Source organism: Perna viridis, chromosome 7 (assembly GCF_037379345.1).
Source record: "Perna viridis isolate PV_CMFRI_1.1 ecotype Kerala chromosome 7, ASM3737934v1, whole genome shotgun sequence".
Taxonomy (NCBI): Eukaryota; Metazoa; Mollusca; class Bivalvia; order Mytilida; family Mytilidae; genus Perna; species Perna viridis.
The window spans coordinates 34,972,656-34,993,062 of record NC_142451.1 but is presented as its reverse complement, the minus strand read 5'-3'; the positions used below and the strand labels follow the sequence as shown (position 1 = coordinate 34,993,062).

The 20,407-nt window shown below is 34.3% G+C and overlaps 1 pseudogene; it reads left to right on the top strand.

Annotated features, from left to right (window-relative positions):
* Nucleotides 1–15,596: 15,596 nt before the first annotated feature.
* LOC148612443 (uncharacterized) lies at nt 15,597–16,721 on the top strand (annotated as a pseudogene).
* Nucleotides 16,722–20,407: the final 3,686 nt, after the last annotated feature.

Below are 20,407 nucleotides of genomic sequence, written 5' to 3'. Positions count from 1 at the left end.
CACGCATGCACCAATTCAATTGGCCTAGTGGTTTCTACAAAAAAGAGCTTCAAAGGTTTAACACAATTGGAGCAAGTTTTCTGCCCTTGGCGGCCATGTTGATATTATGATCGATACGACAAACATAACTATTGTAGAACACCATCTACTGAACATCCATGCCAAGTTTCGTTAAAATTGATCAAGTTTTTCAGAGAGGATCAAAATGTGAACAGCTAATGATGGACGACGACGGACGCTCATGGGTAGCAAAACCTCACATGACCCTTTGGGTAAGGGTGAGCTAAAAATAAAACCAGAATTGACGGACACTCAGTGGTAGCAATAGACCTTTGGTCAGGTGGGCTGAATCGCTCACCTGGCATATAAGCCTTGTAAATATTTTCGCTCTGAACATTTCTGCAATTAAAAGTTTCTTTCTATCTGTAACAGTTGCAAAAAAAAAGAGTAAAATTTGTGAAAAAAGGTTATTAAAGGGCAATAACTCCTAGACATCATTGGACTATTTCGGTCTTATTATCTTTTTTTAGATCTAATATTGTTAAACATTTTGCAATTTAAAGTTTCTTTCTAAATATTATAGTTTTTGAAATAATAGCCAAAAATGGAAAAATTTGCAAAAACTTGTCAATAAAGGGCAATAACTCCTATAAGAGATCATCAGACGATTTTGTCCATATTGACTTTTTTGTAGATCTAATATTGGTGAACGTTTTAGCAATTTAAAGTTTCTTTCTTTCTGTTATAGTTTCTGAAATAATAGCCAAAAAAAAACCGGAAAAATTTGTGAAAAATCATCTGTAAAGGGCAATAACTCCTATAAGACATCATCTGACGGCTTTGATCCAAATAGACCAAAGGTAGATCTCATCATTCTGATCACTGATCATTGTCCTTGTCAGATTTTCTCTATCTTTAATGGTTTTTGAGATACAAGTCAATTTTGTGTTTTAGTCCTGGCGGCCATGTTTTTTCATCGGCGAAAATAATCGGCACAATTTTGAAAAGGATGATTGTGGTAAAGTTTGGTAATGATTGGCCTTGTAGTTTTTGAGAAGTTTTTAAAAAGTTTACGGACGGACGACGGACGGACGCCAAGTGACAATAGTTCACATGGACCTTTGGTCCAGGTGAGCTAAAAATTAGAAATTGTGTCTGTAAGACACGGATGCCCCGCCATAAAATACACATAAACCCAAAACTTAACCAGGGTGGTTAAAGCGTAAAATGTAGGTCATGATGACTTAATTATTTTATGACTGCTCAGTACTATCCAAGACACATTTACCGATAAAGTTTCTATGCTTAGTTCTAAAGAAATGAAGTTTAACGCAAAACTTAACCAGAGTCCTTCAAACATAAAATGTAGGTCATAATGACCCAATTATTGTGTGACTGCTCAGTACTATCCGTGACACATCTGCCGATGAAGTTTCATTGATACACTAAGCATAGTTCAAAAGATATAAACTTCAATGCAAAACTTAACCTGACTCAGTTCAGATGTACATACGGACAGAAAAAGGTAACACTATATGTCCCTCCACATTCGTGAGCGGGGCAAAAAAATACATACAGGCAGACAATGGATGCAATGTGATAGCAATAGTTCCCCAACATTTAGGTCATTTGAGATAATATTATGTTATGGTACCAGATTGTTACTATATATCATGTGACCTTGCCCTTTGAAAGGATGGCCTTACACAAAATCAGCTTCTAGCCATCAGACATATAGCAATTTACCCAAGTTTATTTGAACTCTCTGAGTTCTTTGAAAACTATTTATTTTGGAAAACTATCAAGCCCAAATGGAATAAGGGAGTTTAACTTCCTTGTGAATAAGCTAAAATTCCACATGATTACTGTGCCCTATCAGAACAAATTGTCCTAATCATAAACTGTAGGGCAAGACATAAGCTATTTCAAATTGAAAATAATATCTTTATTGAATAAAAGAAATTAAACAAATACAAAGTATTATGGTTGTTCCAGCAAAACATATATGGAACAGGGGGAAGAAACTTTAATTTGCTATTAAGAATCTAGATTTGCCTTTTTGGTTGGTTACCTAAATTTTCAAGTACCTTTGCAATGTATATTTTGCTAAAACAGCCGTTGCCATTACAAACAGTGTTTAGAAAATTTTAAACATGACCTTTTGCCACTGAGTGTCCATATATTTCTCTACAATATATTTATCAAAAGGTTCAATAGAGGCGTGCACATATTTTAAGTTTGCACAATATATTATCATTACCTTGATGTGCTTCAGTTTAAATAAAATCTTACAGGCATCAAAACTCTCTAGTTTGTCTGTATAACTTGAACAATGACATTTGGTGATACAAGAGTAAATGATATATGCAAATATTTGAGATTTTCTAAGAATTTGATGTTTTGGAATCTGGTTATTGTCAATACCAGTACTTGACAAATCTAATGTGTTTATACTTTTATTTGACAGTTTTGATAAAAATGATCAATCATTTCAAGGAGTTTATGCCAATTGTAACGTATCCAATATTTTTGCATCTGATAATCTTGAGATCATCCAATTAAACTTATTAATTGGAATAATGACATTCTGAAAAGAAAACTGCACGCATTTTATCCATCTCACATTTGTTAAGATAAGTTTAAGAACGGTTTCATCAATGTCGTAGCAGTCTTCAAATTCCACCACCCTATATAAGCAAGGGTTGCACATAATTATCTTATAGAAGGACGAGTGAACTCTTGAGAAAACAAGTCAATAATTCATCCACTGGAATATGTTTCATTATATGCACTAACACTTCCACTGGCAAATGCAAAAAAATATCCTAAAAAGAAGTAATAAATGTCATGCAAGTTCAAATAACCCCTACATAAAAAGACTATCAAAAAAAATTAAACACTTTGAAATTTTCAGCAATTGGGTAAGACAACATGTGAACACCACTCCTTTATTTAAAATAAAGGATATGGCATAATATTGTGTGGAAAAAAACTTTTTTGATCACTTGGGGGCAACAAAAATTCAAAGCAACAACTATATAAACTTGAATACAAATTGAATAAGACTTTCTCAAGTTATTACACAATGGACAAAGTAATATTTATAAAACAATAAACTGTCTTTAAAAGGTTATTGCATAAAATATAATAAAACCAATAGTAACATTTTCCAAGCCATCAAAATTAATGACATCCACTGATTACTTATGAAATAAAACATAGCTAAAATCCAAAACAACACATGCATAGTCAATGGTTACTGACCATTAACTCAATGTCAATTAAACATGTGAGCTTAAAAGTGAAAGTACATTAATACACAGAATTCTTTAAATGGAGAATCTCTTCTAAGCATAACTTGCTTTTGTTCATGATAAAAAATGAATGTAAAATTCTCTCACACTTTATTTGTGCAATGTGATTGTCAAATGTGAGATAACATTTTGACTTGAACCAAATTACACATGCTTAATGTCCCAATGGTTACTGACCATTAACTCAATGTCAATTAAAATCATAAACAGGTGAGTAAAAGTAAAATTATGTTAATATAAAGAGTTCTTTAAATTGAGAATCTCTTCTCAGCATAACTTGCTTCTGTTAATGATCAAAAATGAATGTAACATTTCTACACTTTATTTGTGCAATGTGATTGTAAATTGTGAGATAACCTTTGGACTTTAACCAAAGTAAACTCTTTTAACTTGGTCTATTCTTGATCTACATCTTGGATAGTCAATTTTGTTCAACTCCAAATGCATACCACATGGTAAGCAGAAGGCGTGATAACAAGGATCCAGTACAGCATTGATTTCCCTGTCATAACAGACTGAGCATAGATTATTACCACTTGAGTTCTGGTTGGTCGTTCCACTTGTTCCAGGGTTGTTCATACCAGCTGTGATCGGGTTGCTTGTTCCACTTGTTCCAGTGTTGTTCAGACCAGTTGTGGTAAGGTTGTTTGTTCCATTGATTTCAGGGTTGTTCATATGTTCATATCAGTTATGATAAGGTTGCTTGTTCCACTTGTTCCAGGGTTGTTCATACCAGTTGAGATTGGATTGTTTATTCCACTTGTACAAGGACTGTTTAAAAGGTTCCAGGTGTGCTGGGATGGTGTACCTGAAAAATAATTTATCAGTATAGGTGAGCTTACAAAAAGTTAAATCACATGAAATTTTTTTACCAAGAATGCATTTGTCTAGTTGATAACTTTACAAAGGACAATACTAATATTATAGGGATATCAATTGTGAGAATGATTATTAGCCAGAGAAAACTTGAAACTTGCAGTCAGATTGGGTCACGCCCCCAAATAAGTATTCCAGTGATATGCACATCTAAATACTGTCATGAATGCTTTTGAAAATTAGTTCAATGAAAAACTAGGGGTTGGTTGTTTTTTTTTTTTTTTTTTAGTAAACTTAAACATATGTCTCCCCCTTTTTTTACTGCTTGATAGTTCTATTCATGCACAAAAAATGAATGATATGCATATCTTCATTGTCATGATAATTAAATGTGTCAAGTTTTATCTCAATCCAAAGTAGAAGTTTTATCTTAATCCTATGTATGGTGTCGAAAAATTCAAGTTCGAAAGCCATGTACTCTATATACTGTACACTGAACTTAGTTTTCTAAGTCATTAAGGGCAGTAACTGTGAGAATTAATTGTGAATCGTCAAAAAAGAAATGAGATGCACATCTTCACATCATGATAATTAAGTGCGTAAGATGTGGAAGAATTTGCACTTGCAAAACATATACCCTATATTGAATTGAATTTTCTAGGTCATAATGGACCATAACTCTTGGACAAATTTGTGGATCGTTGAAAAAAATATAAAAATAAGATGCACATTTTCACATCATGATAATTAAGTGTGACAAGTTTTATTTCAATCCCATGGAAGGAGTGGAAGGGTTTCCGCTCGCAAAATTTTGTACACGGACGGACGGAGAGGACAAAGACAACGTGTCTCCTCTGAGAGTAGGGAGACATAAATAGCTATGAAGATTTTGACACTGTAGACCCCCTGTCTTGAATGCCCACCCATTTTCTCTTGCATTTACCTCTTTGTGAAAAATTAACTCCTATTAAAAGGGCGCCCCTTTAACACAGTCAGTGGCCCACTATCACAACCTTAATGGTTCTTTTCACTCTCCATAATGGCCATGATATACCCAATTTCCGATCTTGACCCCAGCCTTTCAATCAGGTGAGCTAAAAATGAAAGTAAGTGATTTTTTTTTACCTAGCGCTAATTTCAAGAAACCTTCTATTAGAAAAAGACAACTCCTGCTAATGTGAGGTAACTTTGTTTTATGGAAAGACAAAATTCTGATCTTGCAGGCCTTATAAGTCCATCTAGATTTCTATTATCATTCCTCACTTTGCCTATAGACTGCTTACATTACAAAAGGGGTCTGTACTATAAGCTGATGCAAGAAAATCAGTATTGATGGATGTTGTTGGTGTCCCTAGATTGATCCATTGTTTAGATTCTGGCCTGGATTTTGGAGTATCAGTCTGTGTAGCAGCTCTTGGAGCAGGTGATGATAATTTGGGTAGAAAACCACTTTGTTCACTATCAGAACTTGATTGACTCTCAATAGAAGGTTCCTGAAATGATGAAATTACAACAATTAATTCAATAAACATGAAACATTAGACTCAATACCAGTTAAGATATAGAATTTATGGTAACACTTCTAATATCTTTATTTAAGAAGATTTTTCAAAGCCTTGTCCATTTCTATATACAAATAAAAGCAGCAAAAATAATGTAATAACAGATACAGATTTAAAAAAAGTATGATTACTTAATCGTATTGAGATGATTGAACATCGATTAATCGGTAATGTCTGTATGAAACACGCCTGAAAAACTTGCAAATCTCAATTTCAGCCTAACAGATAATTTAACACAAATTCTAACAATCCAAGAATGTCATGTAATGTTAAATACATATAAGGACCGGTACTTGGCTATATAGTCTAAATATAGCTTAGCATAACCAGGAAGAAATCTTTTTAACAATGCCGACTTCCCATTCCAGATAGTCTTCGAGTATTAAACTGTAGACTCCCTTGGGAGTCTGTAATTTTCATCTGGTTAGCAGTTCCCAAAACAAAGCTGGCATTTCAACAATCGATCAAAGTTTGGTATTGAATAAGCAATATTTTGAAATAAATTTCCAAAAGTGTATGGTGTTAAACAAAGTTTGGGAATGGCAACTTTCTAGGCTTTAAAGCAGGGCCATCTGGTACATTTCTGCAGGGACCAAGTGATCATTCAACAAAAGTTTGGTTTTGATTACAATCCTATGTAAAACTAAGTATGGCTTTGGCCACCATCTCTATCAGTTACCATCTGGAAGAGACCCATCCAGTGAAAATTCCGTTAATATTTGGTTACAACTGAGCAAGAAGCTTTTTATATGAATTTCCAAAGGGTCGTATGTTCAACTAAGTTCCGTGGTGGCAGCCATCTTGGTTTGCCAGCTGGGTCAATTTATATAATTCTGAAAGAGGATCACTCAAGGACCATTCTATCAAACATTGGTTGCAACTGAGCGAGAGGTTCCAGACAATAAGATTTTTAAATGATTTCCCACAGAGTCCTGTTAGTTCGGCTGTGGCGGCCATCTTGGTTAGCAGCCAGGGTCATCGGATACAATTCTGAAAGAGGATCATAATCTACCAAAAGTTTGTTTGAAATTGGCTCTGCGATTTCAGAGGAGAGGATTTTTTTTATTACCACCCCCATTTTCTATTCTTAGTAACGGCAGCCATATTGGATGCCAATCAGGGCTCAGGATATATAAATTTGAAAGAGGACTACCCAAGGACCATTCTACCAATGTTTGGTGAAAATTGACACACTGCGGTTTCATCAGAAGATTAAAATGTGAATTGTGGACAGACAGACAACGGATACTAAGTGATGGCAATAGCTCACATGGCCTTTAGGCCAGGTGAGTTAATATTGTTCAAGTAGTTGTTTGTACACCTTGCTATGTGTTTTCCTTCAATTTTTAGTTGATATCATTGAAACAATAAACATTAGTTAACTAGAATCAAAAACGTTTTTTTGAATATGCAAATATAATGCAAACAGGCAAAATTTTCACAGTTGTACCAGTATTAATAATTTTGTGACCAAAATTGTGCCATCTACGATTTTTCTCAAAACTTGAGAAAACGATGAGAATACAGTTATCCTTTATTTGACTGAAGTATTTTAATTTTAGTCCAACATTTATTTATTACAATTTTCAACTTAGTTATTGGTGCAAAAATAAAACATAAGGCGGTGCGTTTGAATAGGTATAAACATGCGCACCTGCTTCTTTGTCTGTTTATTTGTACATATTGAAAAGTATATATGAATACTTTAAAGGTAATTTGTCATAATCTGCCATTGATTATACAAAGTTATAGGAGTGACATGTTAGAATTTACAAGGCATGTCGAATGAACTCCAAACTAATTTTAAACGGGGAACCCTGTATATAAATGGATATTTGTGTAGGGAGAAATTAATTTAATTTTCAATAAATAATTTTAAGACAAAACTTTGCGTCATCTTCAGATTTTGACAAAATCTTTTTAAAATAAATAATTGAACAATATTCTCTAAATTAAATGGGATGGATCTATAGGCAAAGTCAAAATCGGACAGATATCGATTATTTTGAGTTGGGAGAGTTTTTTTGGGGGGCAAAAAGAAATATTTATATTTTCAAAATATAGCAATTACCTGGGAGAGTTTTTTTGGGGGGCAAAAAGAAATATTTATATTTTCAAAATATAGCAATTACCTTTACTTTCGTTGTCACGAATATGTAAAAAAAAAATTTTTTTTTAAATCAACTGTGTTTTATTAATTCTGTTTGATACTCTGTAACAATGTAATGTATTATTAAATGATTCCTTTTAATAAATTTGACCAAATATACAAAATCATCACGCTGGAGAAATTCTATGGGGGAGATTACATTTAGTAATCTGTTTTCCATCCGAATAAAGTATCTAAAAACACCCTTTACAATGACAGTTTCTGAATAGTGCTGCTGCGAGACTAATACACAATTATATATACTTTATCTTTTCTTTTGTGAACAGATAAATGTGTGGCTTTTCTTTACCAATGTATTCCACGGTTGGAAAGTCTAATTGTTCCCCAGAATATGCACTAATGTATGCCTCTATCTTACTGATGCAGCCTTTGTAATTTTTTCCATTAGGGAAAAAGATTCTTTTAAGTTCATCTAATATCTGGTCTTGGCTTAGATCCTTGCTTAATTGAACAGGTCTAGGACCAGTATGGGGGACTTTTAGTAATTTTTTGTAGGATGTATTTGGATTGAATATAAAAGTAATGTTGCCAGCCAACGATGCAAGTCTTGGTGGGGTAGGTTCTCTTCTGTTTCTGAAAGTAAAAAGAGCAATTAACAATGTACCTGTGACCTACTACTCACTCAGTTTACCCTAAGTATTAGTAAATTGCTAATATGTTAAAGAAATACAATGAGTCGCTAGACATGAAGTAGATATATGACAGACCATCAAGTTCTTCAGGGTCATTCAAGCATGAAAACTAGGTCAAGGATTAATGCCACATGTCAGACTGACAAGTACTAGTACATGAATTTCCTATTGGGATTTTACCTTGAGCCAGATAATTTTTTTTCCGCTACAAACAATTCAAGAACATTGTCGGAATATTTCTTTTTATTTGATTGCCAAAATTGGTCAGATTATTTTTTCAACCAAGGTGCTAGTCACAAAATTTGTCTGTACAAAAAATCAGGGCCAGGAGAGTTTTTTTTAAAATACACAGCCACCCCCCTCCCCCCCCCCCCCCCAAGAAAATCAAATCGTCCATGCCTAAGCACCATACAAAATATTAAAGCTGTATTCCTAAAGCTGTATGAGGAGTTCAACAGACAAACCATGTTCCCCTAATGCAGCTTGTATGTCGAACTACCTGTAACTACCTGTCATTTTGAGAATTTTGGAGAAAAATCTTGATCCAAGGCACACCTCCACAATGTGTACTAGAAACTGGTGTTCTGCCTGAATATATGCTCAACATGAAGACAAAGGAGAAAATGATTCCTAATAACTGCCACCACAAGGAATTTTAAATTAGACTGTTGATCTTATTAATAGCAATTATGGACAATTTCAGAAAAATGTTGAAAAGTTAATATATTGTATAGAAATTGTGTGAGATTAAACTCCTGCCAATATGCAATATGTAATCTATCTTGTCCATTAAGAAATTTCTCATCACAGTCACATCTCCATTATGTAATCTAGCAACCCATTCAGTTTTATCAAAATCATCTAAAAAAATGATATGGTTTAGAAGAAGTTGCGGACAATGCCTTTGACCCATATATTGCCGAATAATGACTAAGTTCAAACATCCATATCTTCCACATAAATTGTCAGAAATAAAATTCCTCACCACATGCACATCTCCATTATGTAGTTTAACAAACTATGAAGTTTTATCAAAATCCTGCAAATTATTTAATTGGAGTTGCGGACAACGCATTGACCCATATATTCATGATATTGGTGAAAAACAACTAAGTCCAAACACCATATCGTAGACATAAATTGTCGAAAATTAAATTCTTCACCATATGCACATCTCCTTTATGTAATCGAACAATTGACAAAGTTTTATCAAAATTCCTCAGATCGTTTAGGAGGAGTTGCGGACAACTCATTGACCCATATATTTGCAAAAAAACAGCAAAGTCCAAACATCCATATAAATTGTCCAAAATTCCTGACCACACGCACTTCTCCATTTATGTATTCTAATAACCCACCAAGTTTTATCAAAATCCTGCATGTCGTTTAGGAGGAGTTGTGGACAATCTATTATGGATAGACATGATGAAACCTATATACCCCCCAAACATCGTTTGCGAGGGTATAATAACCATCCTACAAAATATTACAATTGTATCTCTAAACTAAAGCTGTATGTCAGGAGTTCGGCAGACAACCATGTATGCATATGTATTCGGATGAATGGACGGGAGAACAAACGAACGGACCTGGTTAAATTAATATGCCCCTGACTAAAGTAATGGAGGCATAAAAAGAATAGGGGTGCTTTCTTTTATGCAGGTTCAACTGTTTCGTACCAAAACCCTGGTACCCTTCGTCCGTTTGCTCATAATTGAAGGGGACTAGTAACATACCAATTTTTGTAATTCCAACCAGATCATGGAAAGACCATGGGAAAGTCAAGTACCAAATATTGAAAGCCTATCATTTATACTTCACGAGATATGGACTTGAGCATAAAACTTGATGGCAACATTAACAGTGCCATTGGCGCCACCGGTAAAACGATACCTACAGGTGTATGTCTCGCTTTTGTTTCGCAGGTAAGACAAAAACTGGTAGCAAAAATATCCAAGTTATCCATGAAAACAAGGTCAAGGTTTAGTGACTTGTCAGACTGGGCACATCCTAAGGGGTCTATTAACCATACATGTACATCGTGACTTTTTCACTTTCTGAGAGAAACTGAACTACTCACAAAAACTAGGGGTAAAATTAGCACTCTTCGAACAATGGAAATGAATTCAAGGTCAAAGCAATCAAAAATGCATTCAAATTAAGATGTTTTGCCATTTTTTAGTGTCAAATCAAGAAGATTTTTATCTACCTTGATTCAGTGACAATATGTAAAGAAATTGTGTCTTTGGGCTTATTTAAAACATTAAGCGCAATAAACATGAATCACTAAAATCTCTTCAGCCTTGCAGTGAAAGAATTTATGTTGTTTGTAATATAAATAAAAGTTCTATGTCTATGTAGAGTAATTCATGCAACTTTACAACCACAATGGACACTCAAGGTGGACAGTCTCTGATTGATTTGTCCAGATGTGATCAATGACAGATAAGGTACATTCATATTAGGCATGCAATACACAACATTTGAGCCAAATGTTCTGTATCAATAAATGTTTTGCTTGTTATCCTGCGGGGATCATTTTTACGGGTTCAATTCTGAGAGACTGTCACAAAATCAGAGAACTTTAAATCGCAGGTATGAAAACTATGATATTAAAGAAAAATATTACAATTGTTTGAATTTCATTTGCATGTTCTTATTTCTCTTACCTCTTCACCACCATTTTTTTTGCCCTTACATTTTTCAATCATTGCCATTACACGTATGGTATAACTGTCAAGAAAAAAAATATCTAAGAAAATGTAAACTCTCCTTCCTAAAATATACTAAACGTATGTGAATTTTTGTTGCTTTTGGGACGAATTAGTAATCAACATGAATATATTGTCTTAGGAATTTAAAGACACTAAGGGGATGGCCATTTGATTCTGAGGGAGGTGGGATCCTGGCAGTTTTTTAAATTAAATAATCTGGCCTGATCCCCCAAGAAAATAAATAAATAATTTAGAGTTTCTCCAGATTTAACATTGCTATAGCATAAGGTAAATAATGTGTCCGGAAGTTTGACGAATGAAATATTTCTGGCCTGCAAAAAGTTAAAAATAAATAGTCTGACCCACCATAAACTGCCAGCCCCCCTCAGAATCAAATCGTCATCCCCTAAAATATATGGCAAGAAAAGGTCTAAAATACTAAATAAAGTATGAAATGAATGACAGTTCAAAATAGTATAACTGCTCCTAAAACTAAAGGCTCCAAGGAGCCTGAAAGGAGCCTGAAAGAGCCTGTACAAAGTCAGGAACTTGACAGTCAGTAACACATTATTTCCTGTTTTCCCTCACCTGTTTGAATGGTTCAAAGTGAATTTCGATCATCATTCGAAGAGAGATAATTCTTAAATCAGAAATTTTATAATTTGGACCTGACTTAGCTCCCGAAAAAGTTAATTTTCTAACTTTCATTTATGAATTACGGGAGGGACATCCATGGCTTACAGACAAAATTTCTTGTTTAACTAACAGTTGGAATATTTCAAAGCTTTTAACTTACCTTCACCACTGTTAGTGCCACTACTGGCATCAGAAGCACTAGTCCACCTCTCCCCAACTTGCGAAGCCATTAGCTTGCAGTTATCAGGAAGTGTTCGGAAGTAGTCTTCCTCTATTTCTGTTCCATCTTCTTCCAATACGATACACTGGATCCTTTTGGTATCCAAATTTGTCACAACTTGTGAACATATGAAAAAGAAAAAACCAAAAGGTCACTATTTTTTGCCTAAAAATGACGTTTTTGTACGATTTTGTGCTTAAAATATTAAATTTTTCATTCAAAAAGGGGGGCGTACGCCGTCTTTGCCCCCCTTTGACAATTTTATCTCAAAAAGTCACGATAATTTTTCACAATAGTTACGGAAGCGTATAGGTATCATTTTTTGTTGTTATAAAAGTCGATATTTCGTATCAAAATTATGGCAAAATACCGATTATACCTCGATACAACAATAAATTGTCAATAAAACAATCGTTTAATATAAAATGTTGATTTTTAAATATCGACAAAAATTATCAACAATAAGATATTGACTTACATATATCAATATAATTTTAACATACGGCAAGAAAACTTGAAAATGACGAATTATAGTACAGGATGTTGATATATTTAAATCGTTTAATTGAAATATATAACAACAAAAAATGATACCTATACGCTTCCGTAAATAGTTAAGATAATTATGTCGACCGTTCGATATAATTACATGAATTATCGCGACTTTAAGGGAACCGACGACAACTTGTGCCTTTGACATAAAATATTTTCACGATAAATTATGACGACTATATACTAATACAACGACTTTATGTGCTAATTATCATGACAAATCGTGATATATTATCTCAAATGGTCGTAACAGTTATGATGTCTAAGATATCTGCCGACATTAACTATCGCAAACTGAGAATTTAAAGTTGTGAAAATGCCAAGTAGTGTCAACAACAAAACATGCGAGTTGCGATATATCATGTTGAGTTTTTCGTGAATTAACTTGGCTAATTGACTTTATATCTCTACAAAAGCTAGTTTTTCGGGGTAAGTTACGATAACTTATCACGTAATTTCGCGTTCGTCGAAATAATATGTCAACAATTCAAGTTATTTCACAAAAAAGTCAACATGATTTATCACAATGCAAAAATTTTGTAGCTGACACTACCTGGCATTTTCATAACTTAAAACTATAAAATTGTACGGAAGCGTATATAAGGCACGAGTTGCTGAGTTGTTTTGTTATCAAGTAAACATAAACAAGTAGGAAAGATGCATTAAATTTCAACTTGTCGACTTAAATTTGTTCACTTGTTTACTTATTTTCTTTACTTTCCTATTTGTAAAATGTGAACATGACAACATCTTTGAACAAGTCTACATGTTGCAAGTATACTTGTGCTGTTGCATTTGTACAAACAACGAAGAAGTAAACTTAATGATGTTTACTTGTTCAGTTATTAAGTGGACATTTCGCCTTTTTTGAGTTGACTTGTTGCGTTGGAACAGGCCAAATCAACTTGTCTAAAGTGTTCTTGATCAGTTGAAATGAGAAGCGTATGGAACAAGTCGACTTGCATTTGTTGGCTTGTTTGGTTAATTTCTTTTCTTTCTGACTTTTTCAAGTTGATATCGCTCGGGAAATGCTTCTACACACGCCACCTGATTATTTCAGCTAGAAGCATGGCAGTCTAAGGGGATGGATTTCTTTTAAGGTATCTATGCTTAATTTATCATAGATTGTACCCCGTTCATTATTAATTCTTGTGTTTTTCTTCATTCATTTTTATTTCGACCTCCGAGTTTTGACTCCTGCCATACCATATTTCATGTGGCGCAAGCAACATTTCGTGCATCGGACTCAAATAATTCGCAATGATAAATGAACTATAAATACTGGTCTGACCCACTATGGTTTACACAGGACTTTTTTAGGCTCTTAAGCTCAATGGGATCGATTATACCGGAAAACAATTAACGATCTTTCTCAGAGTTATATCTTTTTTGTTTTATCATTTGCTGCAGTTTTTTGTTTTTGTCATGTATGTTTCATCAAGAATGACCATGTATGATATAAGTGTGATTAAAAAAACCAAAAAACCTTAGTAACCCATCTTGAAAAAATACTCCTGAAATCGCCGTTTTTGTTGATTTTAGCAAATTTAGTTTGCGATCTGGATAGCTATACAGAGTATTAAGAAATTTAGTTTTAATTTGCCAAAATATGATTAGTATGACAAAAATATCTCCAATGTATTGTGTAAAATAATTGGTTGATCCTTCTGGGGTTTTAATTTATAAATAAATAGTGATCATATGGTTGCAGTTGTTGTCCGTTAACGTTCAGTCAAAAATGAAACAAATTGATGACTATTAAATTTGACTTTTCTTTTCCATGTTGTGTTTGAAAGCCGGAATCGCTCACCTGGCAGTGATTTTGTTACCTACTGTTTACCCCTGAATACATGCATTTTTCCTAGGTAGCAAAATTATTTAAAAAACATTCAGAATTACCCAAAATTATCGGCACAACGTTTTACCTAAATCCTATAGGGGCCTTTGTTTAAAAAGGAAAACTGAACATTTATGTAGTTTTTTCCAAATTAAGCCAAAAGTACTGATAACCTTTTCTAATTTCAAGAAAGGGAAACTTAAAAAGTAACAAAATCACTGCCTGGGAAACCATGCCCTTAATTAAAAAGAAAATGAAGTATGTATACCAAACAATATTTCAAGGGTCATAACTCCTACAGAAAACATTTTTTTCTTTAACTTAGTAGGAAGGTAGGGTTCATTTCATTAATCAGCTTTCTTCTTAAAATCCAAAAAAGCCCGGGAAATTCAGAACATTTCCAGGACCACAACTCGTTCAAAAATATTAGATTGTTTTCTTTCAATCTTGGTTTAGCGCTTTATGCTCGTTTGTCTTATAATTAACATTGATCAGCTGTTTTCAAGATAAAAACCAATAACGAAAAAATACTGAAGTTTTAAAGGTTAATGTTAGTTCAAATATATTTCTACCTTAATTTGTTAGGGGAGCTCGTCATGCTTTTCATGTTCATAATTTACATTGATCAGCTGTCTGCTATAGTTTCAACGTTAGCCATGAACCGAAAAGTTTTGACATTTTTAGAGCAACAACTCTTCAAAACTAATTCTACTTATCTTGAACTTCGTAGACACGTAGTGTTGCATTTGATTAAACAACCTTTATTTTAGAACAGTGATCCAGAAACTCATATGCTATCATGCTTCATGAACAGAGCCCTTTCTTGACATATAGGGAGCGGCGAAAACAATTTTCTGACCCGCATACAAATACCCCCCCCCCCCAGAAAATCAAATGGTCCGTGCCTAAATCCAAACGCCCGGCTACTAATACGGATTCCATACAGTGGGTTAATTTGCCTGTCCCTAAGTTGTGACACAATGCGATCGAAACATTTTATTCACGATTTTAGCTTTCTAATCACAGGTCGCTTTTCTTAGCATTTTATACGATCCAAGAGCCATGATACCATATCCAGGTGACAACGGAGATATTGAAGAACTAGTTAGTTACTATTTTAGCAATTCGTTCACGACCTCGGAAATCTGTGGTTTCTGAATGATCCGTCATGGTATATCAGCAAGCGTTTCAACGGTTGAGAGAATTAAACTACGAAACGGATTGAGACGACGACAAAATCGCAGCGATCTCGTATTAGTCGCTCAGAAGAAGTCCGGAGACAAGGTCATCTAAATCTTGGATATAGGTTTTTATGGAGGCTTTTGAATACACGCCACCACCTCTCTGTCAGTCAGGAAACCGTGAGGCATTTTTTGCGAATGATAGATGGAGGTGTTAATTTAAGAACAAGACATCTATTACACAGGAGGACTTACTTCAACAGAGGACCAAATTTTCTTGTACACATAGACAGTTATGACAAATTAAAACCGTTTGGAATTGCAATTCATGGTGCTATTGATGGATTTTCACGCAAAATATTATGGCTACACGCTGGACCTTCTAATAACAATCCAAGGTATATTGCAAAGTATTTTTTAGATTTTATCAAAGAAAGGAGGTGTTTGCCGCGTGCAATACGTTCCGATCATGGTACCGAGAATGTATTGATTAGAGATCTACAGATGGCGTTGAGATTTAATCATCACGATGACATGTCTGGATTTCGAAGCTTTTTATTTGGAAGGTCTACTACAAACCAAAGAAATGAACGATTGTGGGAAATCTTTCAGAAAGCGTTACCAATTTCTGGAAAAATACATTGAAGGATATGCGTGATGCTGGTGGTTTTCTCCTAGCAACCAACTCCATATAGAATGTGTTCGTTTTTGTTTTCTTCCCTTCATACAATCTCAATTACAGACATTTATGGATATTTGGAATACTCACCAAATAAGACCACAAAGAAGACTGGAAGGAACGCCTGCGGGCATTCCAAATGTACTTTACTCTCAACCACAGATGTATAACTGTGCAGACTATTCGTTTGCTCTTCCATGTAATTTACAATCTATAGATACTCTTAGCAGGGATTATTCAGATGATAAGCCGGTTAGGGGTTGCAGTGACGACTTTTTGGAATTTATTTGGTTTCTCACAAATCAGCCGCCGCAAGACACTCTTCTTCCAAGAAATATGGAAAAGGCTATAGAAATATTTTTACTTTCATATATGCTTGCGATATATTCACACATAGAGCTTAATTAATGCCAACAGAGTGTATTTACATAGATTTAGTAATAAATACATTTAATATAAATTCGTTTGTATTTCTCTATTTAAAGATACAAAATTTAGGTTTAAGCTTGGATTACAGAGCGATGTAACAATAATTTTACACAAGAAACTTTCCAGAACTTCCGAATGTATCCGTAGAATTTAGAGTTAATGTTGCACATACACAGAAGGCATATATATGTAAAACTGTACATAGATGTTTGTGAGTCCTTTATCACTCAGTAAGGATAGCAAACAGATCATCTTTTCCGTGGCTGAAAATTAAGTTTAGACTTCAAAAAACCTTAAGTATCAAGTTTGAGTTGTGTCGCTGTAAAGTTAGTTTTTGGATAGGGATCTAAGGGGACAAAAGCAACATAGGACCCTATATGAAATCCAGGTGAACGCCTCAGGCTCCTGGGAGCCTCTGGTTTGAAGTTTAAACTCTTGAAATTACTGAGTAGGCTTCATTTCTCGTATTGAACAGGGTAGATGTACTTTCCCCTATTTGGCTACTTATTTCGGTTTGTATGAATATGAGTACCTCTTTTTACTATGTTTGGATCTCGGTCTTCCTTGTATTGGTTGTGATGCTGCTGATGAGAGATTACTCCTTGAAACACGTGTACAGCATATCAAAATTCACAATATTTATACGACATTGGTAATCTTGTTTTTTTAAACAACTGGGTCGATGCCACTGCTGGTGGACCAGAAGTCCCCGAGGGTATTCTCAAGCCCAGTTATCAGACTCGTCTGACATTAATTTTACTTCAAATTGTTTTATCAAAGGAGTAGGTGTATTAAGCCCTAAATTGGCCCAAAATTAAAATTAAATTTCAGTCATGAACTGTTGTGAAAACGTCTTTAAGTCAATGCCTTTTAATAAAGCACACCTTAACCTAATATACATTTTACTATTTCGTAGTAACAACAATGCAAAAATTTATCACTTTACAGAAATTTGTGAAAAGTGCAATAAAATTACATATTTTCCATGGTTTTCGGAGAAAATGAATGTGTCCGCATGCAACTTACAATAAGATATTTTAAGTGTACATTCGATTTGTATGTATCTTTCATCATACAAAGTTTAGTTTTGTAATTTTAATGCGAACGATTTCAAATTTGAGAAAACCTACAAAAATTCGTGATTTTTATTTAATTTCGGCGTTTTAACAAAAGATAGTATCGTTATATGGTCATTTCAACATTATATTAACCACAAGTCTCAAGTTACTGATAAATCTCTTTTATACAGATCTTTTTTGATAATTTATAACTATAAAACACATTGCATTTACAATTTAAATTTTTTTAGCTGAAATACGGGGCTTAAATCAGTGCTTATGACACCTACCCCTTTGCAATATTTATTTAAATTGTAAACCCTCGAAATTATGGAGTAGGCTTCATTTTTTGTTTACACATGGCAGATATAATTTTTTCCGCTGTATTTAGCTACTTATTTCAGTTTGTTTGAATATGAATATTTTTCTTTGCTGTTTGGATACACCTTGAAAAACGTGTACAGCGTATCAAAATTCACAATATTTACATATTTACAATATTTGGTATTCCCTATTTTTTAGTTATTTGGCAGAAATTGCAGTTGGACCCCTTATTGCATTTGTATACACTCATCTTTTAGACAGGACGTATTATGGTATTGTTGTCCGTCAACTCAAAAAATGCTTCTAGCAATTTTCATGACACTTTGGTGAATTGTTCATATCTATTGGAGTAAGCTCCCTATACATACATATATATATATAAATTTCCAAAACCCTGGATCTAATCCAGTGATACATGAAGTCAGGACAGAGGTGACTATTTAATAAAAATCCAGGAATGAAAAAAAATATTTCATTTTACTTCATGTTCAGTTTAGGTTTGCCGAGGTTTTGGGAATGGCTCTTACAGCTATGTCTATGAGATATTCATTAAATGTAAATGGATTTTCTTGATCAGTAAACTTTTCGGGTGACAGTTCTTCTGTGCAAAGAGGTTGAAAAGAAGGCGAGTCAGCTTTTCTAATTTCCAACAAGGAAGTCGCTCTTGAAGTGAAGAAAAAAGTCTTGTATGTTTTTTACCTTTGTCATTGAGAGATTTACTGCCCCACATTGGATTATGAGCGTTGAAATCTCCCAATAACATAAAGGGTGTTGGTAACTGGTCTTTATTTTTTTTTCAAATCTGAGGTATGAATCGATGTGTTTGGAGGAATGTAAATTGAACATAGTGTTATTGTTTGATCAAGTGATAGAAGAACGGCAACTTCCTGCATATTGGTGTCAAGGTCGACAGAACTGTGAAGCACGCCGTCTTTTACCAGAATGTTGGCCCCACCGGCAGTCCGCTCGTCTTCTTTAGCATATGTACTGTAAATATTGTAACCTTTTAGTGACATGTTGTCGGACTCCTTCAAATGAGTTTCTTGAAGAAAAAATGCGATAGGAATGAATGATTGAATTAAAAGAGTTATCTCTAGAAAATTAATGTTAAAATCTAAGCAATTCCATTGTTCATAGCGTGCATTTTCATGTAGAAGGTAAAGGAATGAGCTTTTTAGAACTTTTTGGTCCAGTAACCGGTGATTGTGATTTTGGACGAGAATGTAATGGACTAACTAATTCTAAGACACTAAAAGATGTCTCAAATCTGTTGTTATTCAGATGCAGAGTTTTATACGAAACTTTCAAATCAGTTTTGAGTTTTTGTTCGACTGGGTCCTCTGTCGACCCCATTGGTAGGTCGGGTGGTGCTCCGTGGTTTCACTACCGACTTCGACCCTGATCCACTAGGATCCCTGTTTCCCATTTCCTGCTTGTTGTTCTGAGGGGTAACAGTCGAGCTTCTATTAGGAGCTCCCACGCGGGACAGCTTATTGCATCCATGCCGCCAGATGTGTTGGTACTATTTTTTTTACGACCGCAAAATAATTGCGGTCGTATAATGGTATCACAATGTCCGTAGTCGTCGTTGTCGTCGTCCGTCTGTAGACACATGGTTTCCGGACACTTTGCTCTATTGTTATGAAATTTTAACATAAGGTTGAGAATCATGAAATACAGCTTGGGATTGTTTTTGGAGTTTCTGGTCTTTTCCGTTTCTGAAGTAGAGGCCAAATTAGTGTTTTCCATTAAATTTGATGTAGAGAATATATTATTTGTCCAATTTTGATAGGATTTTTTTTCAAAATGTTTCGTATAAAACTCTGCATCTGAATAACAACAGATTTGAGACATCTTTTACCGATTTCGAACTACATGTATAAGAAGTCAAAGTGGGGCCACGCCCAAAAAAAATGTTACTTTTTTGTTTCTGGTCCGATTTTGACGGTTTTGTTTCTATGGATTCCCTACATCCAATTTTAATCGGATTTGAAATAGGTTTTATGGTTTCGATCCGAGCTATAAGGGGCCAAAATGGTCAATCTTTAATTACTCATATGTTTTTAATTTTTCATCCGATTTTGTAGTTTTTTTCCAAAGTGTTCCTTACGAAATTCTGCATCTGTTTGATTGCAGCAGTTTTTTTGTATTATTTACCGTTTCTGAGCTATAAGGCGCCAAAGTGGGGTCAACGCCCAAAAATCTAACTTTTTTGTTTCTGGTCCGATTTTGATGGGGTTTGTTTCTATGGATTCCTTATGAAATATCCATATTAATTATTAC